The sequence below is a fragment of the Nicotiana tabacum genome, chromosome 8 (genome assembly GCF_000715075.1).
Source record: "Nicotiana tabacum cultivar K326 chromosome 8, ASM71507v2, whole genome shotgun sequence".
Taxonomy (NCBI): domain Eukaryota; kingdom Viridiplantae; phylum Streptophyta; class Magnoliopsida; order Solanales; family Solanaceae; genus Nicotiana; species Nicotiana tabacum.
This window is the reverse complement of record NC_134087.1, coordinates 107,302,541-107,315,146: the sequence shown is the minus strand read 5'-3', so window position 1 is coordinate 107,315,146 and position 12,606 is coordinate 107,302,541. Positions and strand designations below refer to the sequence as shown.

Sequence of the window (12,606 nt, the reverse complement as noted above, 5' to 3'; positions counted from 1 at the left end):
CATTTGGTTGATATCAGTCTCTATTCGACCGTGGTTCCCGATCGACATCCCTTTTAACTTTGTCCACGGGCCTATTGGGATATATCAAGTTCAATTGGAGACCCCAGTTGACCGTCTTCGACCCTAATCTTCGACTGATATCGATTATGTACACCGGACCAAGTGACGACTGGATATTCGATCAAATTTTGCTTTAATTGATGTGAAGCTATGGAACTCCGTTCGTTGAGACCTTGAGTGAAGGCTTGAACAGCCCAATCATTGGTGACCGATGGCAAATCCATCTGTTCCATTTAAAATTGAGGTACGAATTCCCTGAGTATCTGGTTATCTTTTTGCCTTACCTTGAATAGGTCCGACTTTCTAGTTGCAACCTTAATGGCTCTAGCATGCGCCTTTACAAAGGAATTTACAAGCATAGAAAATGAATCAATAGAATTATGTGGTAAATTATGGTACCATATCATGGCACCCTTTGATAGAATTCTCTGAATTTCTTCAGCAACACGGATTCAATCTCGTCATCTTCCAAGTCATTTCCCTTAATGGCATATGTATACGAGGTGACATGTTCATTTGGATCTATCGTCCCATTATACTTCGAAATCTCGGGCATACGGAACTTCTTTGGGATTGGCTTCGGAGCCGCACTCAGGGGAAAGGTTTTTGGATAAACTTTTTGGAATCAAGTCCTTTCAATATCGGTGATGCCCCTAGGATTTGGTTGACCCTGGAGTTATAAGTTTCCACCTTCTTATCATTTTTATCGATCTTTTTTTCCCCTATCTCGATTCTCTTCGTTAATTCCTCGAGCATTTTTACGATAGCAGGTTAGTTTTCGTTGCTCCTCCATTCGACCTCTTTGACACCGATTCGGCTCTATGAAGAACTTCTTGTGATGGCTCGGACTCTATCCTGATTAGTGCACGATTCTTATTTTGGAGTTGTGCTATTGCGGCTTGTTGAGTCTGCAACATTTCGAATATCATTCGAAGGCTAGTTTCGCCTTCTTCATCACTCTGTACGTTTTGATCGGCTGTTCGAGCATCATTGCGGATGCTATTTTCGGGATCTATGCCCAGATTTTCATTAAGGGCAATATGGGAGCTAACGTCGATCGAGTCCACGACCGGAGCTCCATCGGGGTTGACTAGAGGTACTCTGTTTCCTGAGGCAGCTATGTTTTCATTCTCGCCATGAAGATCAAGGCCATTTTCTGTGTGTGGGGGCGCTACTTGAGAGTTTGACATGTTGATCCTGGAATCAAAGACACTTCAAAGAACAAGCATAAAATAGTGTGTTACGAAAATTGTACCAGGTAATCACTATTATCCTTAGCCCCACGGTCGGTGCCAAACTGTTTACCCTTAAATTCGGATAATAATTAAACTTACAAGTGGTTTTAAGGATACGTAATTTCACCTAGCACCAGTTGATAAATATGATGATTAATAGTAGAAATTAATAGCAAAGTAAAGCAAACCAGCATTGAAATGCAATTCGGCCCTCGAGCTAGGTCTCCCTCGAACCGAGTGAGTGAGAATAGAGTTATGAAATAAACTGATGAACCAGAGAACATAAGATTGCTTTGATATGCGAGAATGAGCTCGTTACAAATGATTAGAACCCTCTTTATATAGTAGAGGAATACTACTTATGGTATAATTCTAATTGCAGAAGCTAATCCCATGATAGACGAAATAACTGGCCTTGACTTGATATGTGCCGAGATTCCCGCCACGATCCTTGCCCGATCGCGAATATCTCGGTTTTCTATTACTTAACTTAGTAGGCTTCCTTATCGACCTCTTTCTTGCTTTGGTCTCGATCACGGCCGGTCCCGATCTTGATCGGCCATTGAGCCACGAGCTTACCATTCCATCACCGTACCATGGTCCAAGATAACCGAGGTCGAGCCTTGCTCTGCCACCCTGATTTCGGAGCCCGATTTTGACCGTATATAGTTTTAGAACTTAAGATTCGAAATCTGAAGTTGCATTCAATAGATTGAACTACTTAAGATTCGAATTTCTGAAGTTGCAATTGAAAGATAGGAGAACTTCATATTTGATTCTGAAGTTGCATTGAAGAGATTGAACTACTTCAGATTCGAATTTCTGAAGTTGCATTTGAAAGATAACAGAACTTTAAATTTGATTTCTAAAGTTGCATTGAAGAATTGAACTACTTCCTACTTCAGATCCGAGCAGATAAACTTTGCAAAAATTTATGTAATGTGGTTATAACTTCAATATTGACCTCAAAAATGGGTATATATGAAAATGCCCCTATTTAATTTGAATATATTGAATGGCACCGGATCGGAAGTCCATGATATATTTTTGATAGAACGTAATGTAATGATACTTGAAAATTGCATTGGCAATTGATGGTTAAACTTTTATTAATTAACCAACTTTTATGGTAAAATAGTTTTTATTTACAGAGTAATACTTTAACAAATGGCACCAAATAAACTTTTATAAAGTATTTCTACCATAGCTAATTATTTTTGTTCAATAAAATATTACTTCATTTGTCTCAATTTATTTACCAATTTTCTCGTTTCAAGAGATAATTTGATTATCCTTTGAAGTTAAAATGAATTATTTTTTATTAGATTTTACAAAAAGATGGATTATTGGGGAAGAATATAGTTTAAAATTCTGACCAGATTTTATTTCATTTTAATTTCTAGAAGTGAAATGTAGCAAATATTTATAGAGATTAAAGAACTTAAATTATCCAACTAGAATTATTAGTGCGTAATAGGCTAATAGTTCTTCTTTCCATTTGAATTTGGATGAGGTAGTTTGACTCGGTACGGAGTTTAATAAAATAAAATAAAAAACTTTTGAAACTTGTGGTTTTAAAAGTTTAAAGTTGAATTGTTTCGAAATTTAGAAATACTCCATCAGTTCACTTTTACTTGGTATATTTTGACTTTTTACGCCCCTTAAGAAATAATAAATGTAGCGCATACTTACCATGATACTCATATTAATTGATGCATATTTTATTGGATTTGAGAAAATAATTTGAAATGGGTAATAAATACTGTGGGTATAACAAGAATTTTTTTTCTTCTCTTGATATACGTAAAGTGATAAATAAAATGAAAATCTATTTTAGTGTACACGCCAAGTAAAAGCAAACGGATGAAATATGTCATTTGTTTTGGAACACACTAAAAAGGTAAGTATTTCATCTAATTTGAAACGGGCAGTAAATACTTCGCTGTGATGCTTTATTATAGAAGTTGCCAATTCAACTCAAAGGTTAAAACCACATTACGGGAATGTGATTCTTTTTTTTTTTTGTTGTGCATTTAAATCAATTTAAGCAGCAATCAAGAGATCATCAAAATTCAAGTTCGTTTTTCAATGGTCAAATTGATTTTTATTTTTATTTTCAAGAGTCCGAATTGGCCATTTGTTTTTTTACGAGTCGATTTGGCATTGGAATTGCAGAAATTAGGACTATATCACCTCCCACGTTTCTGCTTTATAGTACCACGTCCTTGGCTGCGTTGCAGAATTTGCAGCCCTGTTTTCTACCACTCAGCACACCACTCTGCTTACAAAGTAACAGTTCTCATCGTTTAATTTCATGGCTAAGCTCTGTTTTATCCACATTCTCTGTTCCTTTATCTTCTTCTTTTTCTGTAACGGCTCCTTGGGGGGTTATCTCATCGGCGTGAACTACGGAACTGTCGCCGACAATCTCCCACCGCCGACCCAAGTCGCCGCCTTCATCAGGGACCAAACCACCGTTAACAAAATCAAAATCGTCGATGCAAACCCAGAAATCATCCGCGCATTCTCTAACACCGGCGTCTGGGTTACAATCACGGTCCCAAACGGCGATATTTTAACTGTTTCCAAACCGGCCGGTGCACAATCATGGGTAGATGAAAATGTCGTTCCTTATTATCCACACACGAAAATAGATCGCATTTGCGTTGGAAATGAGGTCATAGCCACTAGTGACAAAAATCTCATCGCGCATTTAGTCCCCGCCATGAAAGCAATTCACGAAGCTCTGTTACAAGTTGGAATTATTAGTGATATCCAGGTGTCAACACCACATTCATTGGGAATCATGTCCCGCTCCGAACCTCCCAGTTCGGGCCGGTTCAGACGCGGGTACGATCGGGTAATATTTGCCCCAGTGCTAGAATTTTACCGTAAAACCAAATCACCCTTCATGATTTGTCCGTACCCATATTTTGGGTTTAACGATAAAACCCTAGATTATGCCCTGTTTAAACCAAATGCTGGGGTTTACGATGAAGTTACGGGGATGAATTACACAAACATGTTTGATGCACAGGTCGATGCTGTGTATTCGGCGATGAAGTTATTGGGTTATGACGACGTGGATATCGTTGTGGCGGAAACGGGTTGGCCTTCTGCGGGTGACCCGAACCAACCAGGTGTCAGTTTGGAGAATGCTGTTTCGTTGTGGGAACGCCGTTGATGCCTAACAGGACCTTTGAGACTTACGTTTTCTCCCTGTTCAATGAGGACCTTAAGCCTAGCACTTCGGAACGTAACTTCGGGTTGTTTCGACCCGACTTCAGCCCCGTTTACGATGTGGGCATTCTGCGTAATGCACAGGTAATTTTCGAAAATTTGGATAATCCTCAAGGTTAAATATGTCAATAGGTTTTCTCTTTTTCTGCTATATCCTCTTAGTATAGTATGACTTGAAGTTTTTTGCTGTCACTGGTGTTAAGGGTATAATTGTCTTTAAAAACAATGATTATTGATCCGAGATCCCAGTTTGATATTTCCGATTCTTGAATGGCATAAAGTCACCAGCATTGACTACTGGTATTTACATTTAAAAAATATACTACTACTTATATATTTACATTAAGTGTAATTATAAAACGTATATATATAGTAGATTCATTAAATGACTTAATAGATGTTGTATTACTACTTTGTACTTACCGTCTTAAAATTCTAAATTCAGACTTCTCCGCCTGCTATGGCACCAGAAGTGGATAAGAAATGGTGTGTGCCGAGGACAGACGCTACTGATGCAGCTTTGCAGTAAATATAGATTTCGTGTGTAGTTCGGGAATAGATTGTCAGCCTATACAAGATGGTGGCCCTTGCTATGAGCCCAATACAGTCAGAGCTCATGCAGCTTATGCCATGAACGCTTATTATCAAGCAAATGGTCGTAAAGATTTGGATTGTGACTTCATTAATACCGGTGTTGTCACCATTTCTGATCCTAGTAAGTTTATCTTTCCAAAATTGTTAATTTTTCAACGGAAAAGTCAAATAGTGATCAAGAAATCACAATTCAATCAGTGCCCATGATTATGACTATTCTGTTAATTATTGAAAAAGTAATAGTGATCACTTGTGTGAAAATCTATGCACATGAATGCAGGTTACGAAGAATGTACGTATGCTGCTTAAAGGAGCAACTGCGGATCTAGTAAGTTGCTGGCTCTTTATTTCGAGCATTGGATCGCATGTTTTGATAATAGAGTATTAATAAATTAATCTATACATTTTGGCACAGTCCAATGGGTTGTTGCGCTGTAACTTTTTATTATTTGAAGTCTGAAGAGAGCTATGTTTTGCATGGATGATATCTATATAAATATCTTTTTATTTGCGATGCAAGTTTTTTGAACTTGGTGATTCTAAACTTGTAGATCAAGCCTCCACTGTCCTTTAATTGTTTTGAGATAGTGCAAAGCTTTTCCATGAATCAATTCTACACATCCTATATGAATCAAAATTAGCTATTCACCGAAGGGCCATATTCACGATCGTCTTGAAATTGATAGGAGAAATTACTTACTGGTTTAAATACTTTAAACAACAACCCCCAAACCAAAATGAATGTGTTTTAGATGCAAGCTCAGTGATGATATGGAAAATACTTACCAAACATCTCGTGTTTATACCAAATTAAGCAATTTAATCTTAACAGTTAAAAATTAAAGTAAGAATACATATCTGTATGGATCAAAATTTGTCCTGGAATATTTAAGGTAGGATAATACTAAAGAAAGAGTCCTCGAGCCGTCGTCAGTCGAGGTCGACCAGGAAGCAGCGAGATTCGTGGTTGTGCTGTCAACAATAGTCGAGGTCGAGTATTATTGATAAGGCTGTAGCGACTAGTTTTTGAAATATGATATTATAGAGAATATTCTAGTGGATATTCTCTGCACTTGTACTATTAGAGTGTACTAGGAAAATCCCTCATATAAATAGAAAAGGAGATAATGATATAGAGCATGTGACATTCATTTGATAAGAACAGACTTTTGATAAAAGATTCTCTCTATCTCTCTTACTAAGAGACAAACACTACTTTTTCATCAAGATCCTCGTTCATATTATTCCATATTTTCCTATCAGATCCGAGAATAATTCGAATATTCTAGGATTTGTCTGTCACTTATCATTGCCAGGGGGAACAACCATCTAGTTCATCATTTATTGGGTGAATCACTCCTCCTATTTACTTAAATGCCATTTATTGCTATTAAATGCTCTATTATTGCTCATATTTTTGGAATAGTTATTGCACGTTGCCATTAATCTACCACCAGATTTATTTGATATTGGCCACGTTTTTGGAACCCACATATAGAAATATCATTCTTAACTAAGATTATCCAATGTTTAACTGAAATTAATTATTTGAACTAAGATTTACGTTTTTGGATCAAATAATTTATTGGGTGAATCACTCCTAATTTAAATGTCAATTATTGCTATTAAATGCTCTATTATTGCTCATATTTTTTGGGATAGTTATCGCACACTGCCATCAATCTACCACCAGATCTATTTGATATTAGTCACGATTTCGGAACTCACATATAGAAATATTATTCTTAACTAAGACTAACCAATGTTTAATTGAAACTAATTATTTGAACCAAGATTTATGTTTTTAGGTCAAATAATTTGGTGCCATCTGGGGGGATTTCTTGTTAAGTTTTTATTTTCTTCTGGATCTACAGCTAACACGGTCACTAACGTAAAAAAAACAAAAACAAGATCTCCTTTCTTTTGTATGTACAAATCCCAACATGGCAGGTAACTAAGAATAAATAACGAGAATAATAGGGGACCTCTTAGCTAACCTCATGAATGTCATCAACGCAAGCTGTGAAACGGCAAGCGAAGACGCAACGCCCAATGCCTCCCCTAAGCGAGATGGGTCTCCGCCTCCCCACCACAACATCACAAAATCTCTTGGCAAAGAAGCCTCCACATCTATGGGGGAGGAGACACCCCCAACTGTAAAAAAAGCTCCTCGAAGCATGGCTAACTAACAATCTAACCAGCGTCCTCAGCAAGCCTGCCGGGACACAACTGCAGAAAATACAAGGACTTGCACTATACAACTAGCAGACGAGCAGTGCTACCAACTCCCTCCTCTATCGACAAGTATTACTCACAATGTTATTAATAGTGCACGTGACAACGCTTCACAACCATTTTGAAAAAGATGGAGGAAATGGAGAATGAGAATAAGGCACTCCGAGATCAATGAAAGAACACCAGGAAAGGATCGATAAAATACCGGGCGCTCCCAAGCTGTTGCTAAAGAGAGACACTGGCCGGTTCGTCGAACAGCCGTACAGTGATGATGCAGTCCCACATGCTATACTAAAAACCTTTAAAATGCCGCCCTACCTCAGTATATATGACGGCACAACCGCCCCCGAAGATCATGTGACAAATTACATCACCGCCGTAAAAGGCAACGACCTCGCCAAGGAACATGTGTCTTTCATTTTGCTGAAAAAGTTTGACAAAACCCTCATTGGAGAAGCATTAACATGGTATTCGCAACTACCAACACACTCCATCGAAACCTTTGAAGAAATGGCCGACAAGTTCGTAATGGCCCACACCTGAGCAAAAAAGGCTAAGGCCAGGGTGAATGACATACTTGCCATTAAGTAATCTCTAGGAGAGGGATTGAGGGACTTTCCCTCCCGGTTCAATCGAGTACGAATGACTTTTCTAAACGTGTCCGAAGGGATTGCAGTCGCAGCCTTTCAGAATAGGTTGAGCAGGGATGATTCAAGAGCAACGAGGAAACTGTTAAGCCGGTTGATAAAGTATCCCCCAACCACTTGGGATGAGATCCACAATGCTTATTGTGCCGAATTCCATGCAGATGAGGACGACCTCAACGGGCCAACCCATCGGCTAACCTCAGAATAAGCGGAGTCAAGAAAGGATCGAAAATCAATGCCAGAGAAGATCACCTGGTCCCATGGCCTAATAGGTAACGACACCAACCATATATCAGGACAGTCGTTGCCTCCTCTCCTCATTACAAAGAAGGTCATTCTAGACCGAGGACGGTAACTCATCGGGGCAACCAAGGTATGCCTCCTCTACTTTCTACTCACAATTTTTGTGTGTCATCCATAGAGATAGTCTACGCCCTAGAGAATCTCGGACCAAAATTGAAATAGCCACCGAAGATAAGATTAGACCCCAATACCAGAAAGTCCGCCGCCCTCTGTGAGTTCCACCAAGAATGAGGGCACAAAATGGAATATTGCATCGCCCTAAGGCAGGAGTCCATGAATATGCTACGTTAAGGACATCTTAAAGAGATACTAAGCAACAAGGGAAGAAATAACTTTGCTAGAGGGCGCGAACATCAAGGGCCACCTAAACCACCCTCACCAGCTCATACCATCTACATGATCATCGGATACGACGCCTCCATCAATAGCGTGAAGTTCACCACCACACACAAACTCAATCAATCCATCACCTGCGAACGGTACGACAAACTCAAAGAACGTATCATCTTCGACAAGTCAGATATCGACGGATTGGTCTTCCCTTATCATGACACTCTTGTTATTACTCTGTGAATTTTGGATACTGATTTCAAATGTATTATGACTTATGATGGAAGTGGCGCATGCATCATCCATCCCCGAGTACTTACCCAAGTGAAACTCGAGGATACGATAATGTTGCACTGCATCACGCTAACTGGTTTTAACAATACAATTGAACGAACATCCAGAGAAATTACTCTCCCCGTTTTGGCCGGCAGCGTAACTCTGGAAACAACATTCCACATCATGGAACAAGACACCACCTACAACGCCATAGTGGGACGACCATAGATATACCCCATGAAGGTCATCCCCTCCAGCTTATACCAAGTCATCAAATTTCCAACTCCATGGGGGATATTCAGCATATGAGGACAACACCGTACATCCCGAGAATGCTACCGCATTGCTTTAGACAACACAACCTCCCAACAAAGGAAGGACAAAGAAAAAGAGGTATAGCAATAAGTAGGATCGAGGTCGGGGCATGACGAGGTTGGAGAAGGTATCAAAGATCCCGATGTAGTCGAAGCCACAAGGTCGACCATAAAAGACCTCGACCATGTTCAATTAGACTCCAACGACCACAGCAAAAAGGCATATATCGGTTGCAACCTCCAGGACCCAAGTAAATTCCGTCAATTCTTAGCAGCTAACGCAGATTTGTTTGCTTTCAACCATGCAGATATGCTAGGTATCCCAAAGGAAATTGCCACGGACAAACTGAACGTCGATTCATTCCACCCCTAGTAGGACAGGTCAGGCTTAAGTTTGACTCCGCAATTAATGATGCGATACGTGAAGAGATTTAAAAAACTGTTAGAAAATGGCTCCATCAGGGAGACGAAGTACCCCAGTGGTCATGGTGAAAAAGAAGAATGGAAAATGACATGTGTGCATTGATTTCATAGATTTGAACAAAGCATTCCCCAAGGATTCGTTTCCGTTACCCCATACCGACTAACTCATCGACGCAATGGCCGGTCATGAATTACTGAGCTTCTTGGACGCGTATTTAGGCTATAATCAAATCCTCATGGAAGAAGAGAATCATGAAAAACCACATTCATCACCCATTAGGGGACGTACTGCTACAGGGTCATGCCCTTCGGGCTAAACAATGTAGAGGCAACTTATTAAAGGTTGGTGAGTAGGATATTCAAGGACCAGCTCAGCAAAACGATGGAAGCCTATATACACGACATGTTGGTCAAGTCCAAAAGGAAAGAAGATCACACCGGCCATCTAAGAGAAACCTTCGACATACTCAGACGATATGGAATGAAACCTAACCCCGAAAAAAGTGCGTTCAGCGTGGCCTCAAGAAACGTTTTAGGTTCCTGGTATCACAACAATGAATCGAGGTCTATCCTGATCAAATCAAAGCCATCAAGGGGATACCGAAACACTTGACCATCAAAAAGCTAGTTCAAAGGTTAACTGGTCATATCGCTGCCTATTAAGGATCATTTCACAATCATCGGATAGGTGTACAAGTTCTTCGGCGTACTTAAGAAGGAACGACTTCCAATGGACTTCCGAGTGTGTCCAAGACCTAAAAGAATTAAAAGCATACTTGTCGTCGCCACCATTGCTTTCAAAATTAGAGCCACAGGAACGACTCCTCATTTACCTTGCCATATCCGATGTAGTTGTGAGCGCAGTCCTGATTCGAGAAAATAAAAGTACACAATCCCCCATCTATTATATTAGTAAAACATTAGTCGACGCTAAGACGAGGTACCCTCACCTCGAAAAACTTGCCCTGGCCTTAGTCAAAGCTGACGGGAAAGCTTAGACCGTATTTACAATGCCACCCATCTCGGTCGTCATGAGTTTCCCGCTAAGAAGCATTTTGCATAAACCCCAGCTATCGGGAAGGCTGGCCAAATGGGCCATCGATCTGAGTGAGCACGATATCACGTACCAGCCGCGAACGGTGATAAAGTCATAAGTGCTCGCTGACTTCGTCGCCGACTTTATCGCAAAAGTAACGCTCGAAGTTGAAAGAGAAGCCACCCATACTTCCCCCAAACATAAGACCTCTGGTCCTGTACATCGATGGGGCTTCCAACATGTTAGGGTCCGGACTGGGACTTGTACTCAAAGTCCCAGCCAACAAAGTAATTCTCCAGTCCATAAGGTGCCCGGATATGACTGACAACGAGGCCGGGTATGAGGCCATAATTGCAAGTTTGAGGCTAGCACTCAAGTATGGGGCAAAATGGTTAAAACTAAGCTACGATTCCTAACTCGTTGTCAACCAAGTCACTGGGACTTTCCAAATCAAGGAACAAAGAATACATAAATATCAGACTGAAATCTACAAACTGCTATCCTAGCTCAAAGAATGTCAGCTCGACCAAATTCTATGGGCATAAAACGCTGAGGCAAATAGCCTCGCTAAGCTAGCTACAACTACCAAAAGCATTATAATCGGAGACAAAAGCATGGTCCACCTCCTCAACTCGTCGCTAGACTAAGTATGAGGTAAGAACCCTTAACTGGGGATTGGCGCAATCGTATTATTACATACTTGCAGGATGGCATACTCCCAGATGATAAAAAAGAGGCCAAGAAACTGAGAATGCAAGCGGCCAGATACAGTATCATCCACTACGTCCTATATAAGAGAACTTATGGTGGCCTTTTAGAAAAATGCTTGGGCCCAAACCAAACCCAACACATCCTTGAAGAAGTCTATAAGGGCCATTGTAGAGCTCACTCCGGCAATCGGGCTCTGGTCAGATGCCTCATACGGGCAGGATACTACTGGCCCACCTTGAAAATGGAGGTCGCGGACTTCGTCAAAAGATGCGAACAATGCTAAAAGTTTGCCCTAATGATTCACCAGGTGGGTGATCACCTCCACTCGGTCACCTCACCTTGGTCGTTCATCAAATGGAGAATGGACATCGTGGGCCCCCTCCTGATAGGACGAGGTAACGTACGATTCCTTTTGGTTTTAACTGACTACTTTTCTAAGTGGGTGGAAGCAAGAGCATTCGCCTAAATACGGGAACAGGAAGTAATCACCTTTATATGGAGGAACATCATATGCCAGTTCGGCCTTCCCAAGAGATCAATTGCGACAACGGACCCTAATTCACGGAAAGAAAATCACCGAGTTCTTTGAGAAATGGTATATCAAAATGATACTCTCGACACCATAACACCCTACAAGCAACAGACAAGAAGAGTCCTCTAACAAGTCAATACTGAACATCATGAAGAAAATGCTTAAAGACGCCAAGGGACTATGACCAAAAATATTATCCGAAGTATTGTGGGCTTACCGAGCAACTCTGAAAACGAGCATAGGAGAGACACCCTACTCTTTGGTATATGGGACTGAGGCGGTAATAACAGTCGAGGTCGAAGAGCCCAGACTAAGGTATTCCCATAAGAGTGACACAAACAACAATGATGGCCAAAGACAGGAACTCGACGAACGAAGAGACATGGCTAATATAAGAATGATCACCCAGAAACAGCAAGTAGAACGTTATTATAACAAGAAAACAAAGGTCAGGCCGCTCAAAATCAAAGACTATGTATTGAAAGCTAAAACCCAAGCAAGCAAAGATCCTAGGGAAGGTAAGCTGGGAACAAATTGGGACGGGCCGTACAAAATCACAGCAAAAGAAAATAAAGGATCATTTTAACTAGAAACAATGGAAAGAAAGTTGCTACCAAACAACTGGAATATTAGCCACCTCAAGTACTTCAATTTTTAAAGGAAAGAGTGA

General features: G+C 40.4%; 1 pseudogene; it reads left to right on the top strand.

The window, feature by feature from the left end:
- The first annotated feature begins 3,421 nt into the window (after nucleotides 1-3,421).
- LOC107826621 (glucan endo-1,3-beta-glucosidase-like) lies at nucleotides 3,422-5,218 on the top strand (annotated as a pseudogene).
- The last annotated feature ends 7,388 nt before the right edge of the window (nucleotides 5,219-12,606 follow it).